Source organism: Morone saxatilis, unplaced genomic scaffold (assembly GCF_004916995.1).
Source record: "Morone saxatilis isolate NCDOM2014 unplaced genomic scaffold, NCSU_SB_2.0 Contig14, whole genome shotgun sequence".
In the NCBI taxonomy this organism is placed as follows: Eukaryota; Metazoa; Chordata; class Actinopteri; family Moronidae; genus Morone; species Morone saxatilis.
In genome coordinates, this window is record NW_023339696.1 from 9,714,741 (window position 1) to 9,720,276 (window position 5,536).

At 42.7% G+C, this 5,536-nt stretch overlaps 1 pseudogene; it reads right to left on the bottom strand.

Moving 5' to 3' along the window:
* Window positions 1–2,268: 2,268 nt before the first annotated feature.
* On the bottom strand, window positions 2,269–5,138 carry LOC118323147 (annotated as a pseudogene).
* Window positions 5,139–5,536: the final 398 nt, after the last annotated feature.

Below are 5,536 nucleotides of genomic sequence, written 5' to 3' on the forward strand. Positions count from 1 at the left end.
TACAGTAAGTTTTCCTTTATATGTTTACATGTTAGAGACACGTTTTATAAGCAACTTTGCAAGGTTGATATAGTTTATCTGAAAAAAATCACAATAAATGATTCAGTAGATGGCCTCTTGAGTTTGAAAACAGCCTGATCACAGTCCAGCCAGTGTACTTTTTCCAGCCCCAGCATACTAAAATACTCTTAGGAAGTACACGCAGATCTCATTCTACCCACATAAAAAGTACTGCCAGTTATCCATTAACACGCCACATCCTTGAGGACACTGGGTGAAATGTAACTGGCCAGTTTAGCTTTCGGCTACACTATCCTGAATAGGCTTTAGTACTGTTGCATGATGTATTTTATTATTGAAGTTAATAAGTCACTCTGCTGACTCCCTGGAGCGGGGGAAGATTTCAATCTGGTCTCCCATCTACAGGGAGGTCAGAGGACAGAGGAGTAGCACCCTGGAGCTGGGAGGGATTCAGTATCTTGCATCAAAAGCGGGCGTCTGCCTAACCTGTCTCCCACACAGTCTGATGGACCGATAATGCGGTGTGTTACTAAAACCAATTTTGTTTCCTCCTATGTCCCAGTAAACCTGACGGCATCTTATAGCTCCAGTATCAGATCTGCGTTTGCATCTGACAGGGTTCTTCTTTAGATTCTTCTACCACAGCTTGTCTGCTGTGTAATTTATGCCTCTCAAAATGTGTTACACGGTTTAGCAGCCTGTTAGCCAACAGCCTTTCCATGCATGAGGCCAGGCTTTAGTTCAGAAGGTTATCAGGCTTGACACAATCGTACCCCCAGTATCCATATGTGTAATGACACTTCGCCCAAGGGCAACTGTTAGCCAGCACAGCCTGCATGTTTTGACACATGCTGCTGAGGGCTTGTGGTGAAGCTTGTGTGCTAATATATGTGTTAAAGGAGTAGGGATGTATGTTATATATGATCTAATGTAGCATTTGTTTCAGATAAAATTCACTAAGAAGCTAAACCTGCAATCTCTAAGATTACAGCGTAATTATTTACCTAACCCTTTGTAAATGAGCTGTCAGAACTGTTAGCTAAGGACATACCAATGTACCAAACAGGTAAACTAAAATGGGTGTGGGCGTACCTCAGAAAAACCTGATTCTTCTGAGTTGAGGAGAGAATACTGGATTTGTCCCAACATGTTAGAAAACCCTAAAATACTCTCCTTTATCGACCAGCTCCACCACAAAAATCACTGACAAACTGAACAGGTGTCATTATTTTCAAGCTTTTTAATACAAACTTAATAAACTATCAGTCCCTCTTAACATGTAAGACACTGACTCCAAATACTTTGTTATACCGTTTGTTTTATCAAGTATTGCACAATGTAGGTACAAAATTAATATACGATTACATTTTGTCCATAATATAGCAAAAATCTTTAAACTCTTAACAGAAAATACAACTCTTATGTTTTTCAAAAAAGCAAATATTCTTAAATCCCACCACTACGGAATATTCTGTACACAATCTTTAGAATAGTCAATTTTTTTTAAAGATGGATTCATTTTATAATTTCAATAAAAAAAGAAAACATAAAGTTGCTGCAGCCATCACAGATCACTGGAGTAGTAAAAAGATATAAATGCAATACCATGTCGTAGAAACAATAGATACTCTGATATTTTACAAACTCTGTACTAAATTAAATTATACAATTAGAAAAAAGACCAGGAAATCCCACTTATTTATGCCAATTTCTTGAAAAATTGGCGGTGTCCAGTTATGTTTAAATACTGAAAGAGGCCATGACTTGTGGTGGTGTTTTGTTTTTTTTTTGTCTTTTTTTATATCTTAAAACAGTCACATAAAAAAAATAGTTTGTGCTTGGTTGGCAAAAGAAATGACAATGATGCATGTTGAAGTTTAGGAAACCAAGCTTGGACATCTTGTACTAAAGGTATAACTCAAGGGGGCAAAGTAATTCACCCTCGGGCTCATGCTCTTAGACTCGTAACACAGATCTTACAGCTGACAAGTCACTTTTTTCCTTTTATCCTCGACATTCTGTTCTTGTACTTTTTTTTTTTTTTTATCTCTTTTCAATCTTTTCAAAATGCTGCTTTGTGTTGTCCCCCAACCCACCCCCCACCCCATTCACATATATCTCTTTGTCGTTTCTGGTGTGAACAGTAGTTGTATAAGAATAGTACCTTTACGTGTATAGGTTGGCCATAACTTGGCTGGAATTGCTGAGTTAGAACTACTGCATTGTTGTTCAAGTGAAATTCAAGCATCATAATGGGACTTTGTCGTTAAGCCACCATAGGCCGCCAAACATGTCGAAGGCATGTGATGCAGGGCTGGAGGGCTTGAGTGAGGCTTCCCCAGGAAGAGAGCACTCTGGCTTGGCCCTTGGCCCTGAAGGCTTGGGGAACACAAACTCCTTGGCATTGGGGGACAGGGCTGGAGGGGTTCTGGTGCGCTGGCGGCTGCACTCCGAGGCCCAACCCGTACAGAGAGTGCATTGAGGTTGGAGGATGGCTTTCTGTTTCAGGAGGGATGTTCACATTAGGCCCAGGTTGGTGGGAGAGGTTCGTTATGCCACCTTGTTGGCCAGGTCTTGCCGCGCCGCTGTTGTTGTTGTTTGTTCCGTCCGCTGCTCCTTCCAATCTCTAGTGGGGAGCAAACTTTGGTGGCGGGACTTGAAGGTGGCTGTTGGTGAAGGTCAGAAGCTACGTGGAGCGGGGGCAATAATAGGTGGGGCTGACTGCTTGCCGAGGTGGCCGAAGGAGGAGAGGGGTGAGCTGGAGCCCGGGGAGGCTCCGTTCACAGGCTCATTGATGGGCATGAAGACCTGTGCGTCGGGATTGAAACTGTTCTTGATCTCCTTGTCCAGATCAAGCCCCCCACTGTTAGCTCCACTTTCATTGCTGTCGTCGACGTACAATACTTTGACGGGCCCCTTCTCCCCGATCTGATAGGACACCTCAAAGGGGTCAATCCACACGCTGAGGTCCTGGGGCAGGTTGTTGCGGACATCTTCAATGTCCAGCCCGCTCTCTTTGGCCGCTTTCTCCACCACAGGGTCCACCTTCTCCCCAACATGGATACATCTGAATCCTGAGCCTTTGTATGGCTTGTCTGGGTACCAGTGTCCCTCATATTTCTGCTTGAGCTGCCTTTCCAGCTCCTCGCCGAAAATGTTGACACGCCGCCTCGGCAGCTTGTTGTACAGGTACGAGATGATGAAGTTGAGAGCTACTTGGATTTCAAGCTGCATAGCTAACTGCTGAAGTTTACCAACTGCGTGAAGATTAGGTGTGTCTGACCGTGAATGTGTCCACTGGGTCTGCTTTGTTTATCCGTGGTTGGTAACACAGATGCTCTCCAGGCAGGATGGCGAAAGCAACCAGAACTTGGGACAAAACAGGTTCAAAAGCAAAAGTGCTGGTTTTGTAGAAGTGATGTCCTTCCACAGGGTGTGATAATGTTTTCCTGCAACAGTCGGAAGAGAAAAAAATACTTAATACTCAATCATTCATTTACATAAAATCTGAAGAAAAAGGTAAATATTTGATTACCTGGTGAATATTCACCACAGACAGGTCTATTTGCCCTTTTAAGGGGAGTGCAAGTAAGTGTCCTTTAATTATTAAGGGTCTGTCTGAAGTACCAGTGCATGTTGCAGTTTTGACTGCTGTGAGCTCATAAGTTGAATGTCACAGCACAGCAACAGTCACATGGAAGAAAATGTGCAGCCATTGCACAAATGTTCACACAGAGCCCACTGATCAAGCAATACTTCTCATTCACGTGGCACTGAAATGTGTATACATAGTTTACCTGAATGTTAAAAGGTATGACTTGGGAATCCTGTTACATAACAGGCTACTGGATAGCTTCCATACAGCAGGCTGGCCAACTAATGTGAGGGCGCTGCATTTAATCTAAAGAAAACGGCCAACTTCACAGAGGAAATGCCCTGTCAACGATGCCTAATGGAGGACAAGTTAGCGAGGACATAATCTAGGTGGATTTCAAAAATGTTCAAAGCTCACAACCGTGTCACTGGGGCTGGTCTGATGTGCGTACAGCTCCGCCGATTAGTCTGGGAGCTTTCTGCATTAAAAACAATGTCGAAATAAGGCACAACGCACTATGGCGACACCCATACGTTTGGCAATCTCACGCAGGGAAGACGAAATACTCGATTGTTAAAACATAACGGTGGATAAAATGTGAATGCCACAAACTATATTGGGGGGAAAAAAATAAAGAAATAGGGCTGCACTACAATAATCCTCGCCGATAAGAAGAGCTGGACTGAAGGATACAGACAGTGAACTACCTAAAAGTGATATATTTATCTCTCTATATAGGAAGAGATTCTGCACAGGGGGGGTTTAAATTGCAACAATCGCCTCCCTCATCAAACAGTAGCCTGTGATTCCTCACAGTTGCGAAATGGCTACAGGTCTTGATTCAACGTATCACCTTAATAAAGTTAAAAATAAACGGTTTTCTTTTTTTTGTTTTTTTTTTTACAATTTAACAGACTATGCAACACTAAATTACCTTTATAACAGCCTGTACTGACAGTGGAAAGTACGATATAGCCAGCTAGTGTCTACATTCACGAGTATATCAGACGCATTTAGAGTCTCTTCGGGAGTGCTGCTGTCCATTTTTAAGATTAAGATGAAAGAAAAAAAAAGGACATAGTACACAATTGTATCACACACACACCCCTCCCTAAGTTCGTGGACTGACGCAGCAAATCAGCTTAACTGTGAATAGAGCTAACTTACAGTACGACAGCAAGCAACATAAATACAACACAATTATATACACATTACAAGCAACAGAAACAAGCGGAAGATACTTACTTTTTTCGTAAAAAATAGAGATTCTCAGTAGTTCTGAAGTACCGTTAGTTAGTGCAAATAGAAAAAAAAAGTATAAATACTTTCTTCACATAGAATATATTATCAACATTACAAAAAAGTATTCCAGTACATGTACATTTCGGAGGATTGGCCTTTGTTTTTACGCTTCGGTTTCTGTTTTTAAGGTTATTTTTTTTTTTCCTCTTTTCAGCAGGCTTGCAGAGTAGCTCCCGCCTCTCCGGGAGTTTAGCAACTTCGTCCGCCTCCTGATACAGCGTCGCCTGTATTTATAGCTTTCCTCCGCCATGGGCACGAGGTAGGCGGTGATGCGGTTTCAGAGGTCAAAACAATATGACCGGCTGCGATTGGTCCAGAGTGCTAGTCCCGCCCCCGGAGAGGCGTCTCCGCCGTGCGCCCATTGGCTGAGCCGCGGCGTCGATCCGGAGACATATGATTCTGTGAAATGGGAGAGACGCCTGTGATGAGCGCTTGCGTCAGAGATAACCTAGGTCTGTGCTGACAGCAAAAGGCTAAAGTAATTATTGTAAAGACAGAAAATGTATTATATGAACAGATAACCCACCCGTGTCTGAGTTGTCTGCAAACTAATACTATTATCGATGTGGAACCGTCGTATTGTTGATGTTTTACAGACAGGAGCTTCTGTTTGCTAGA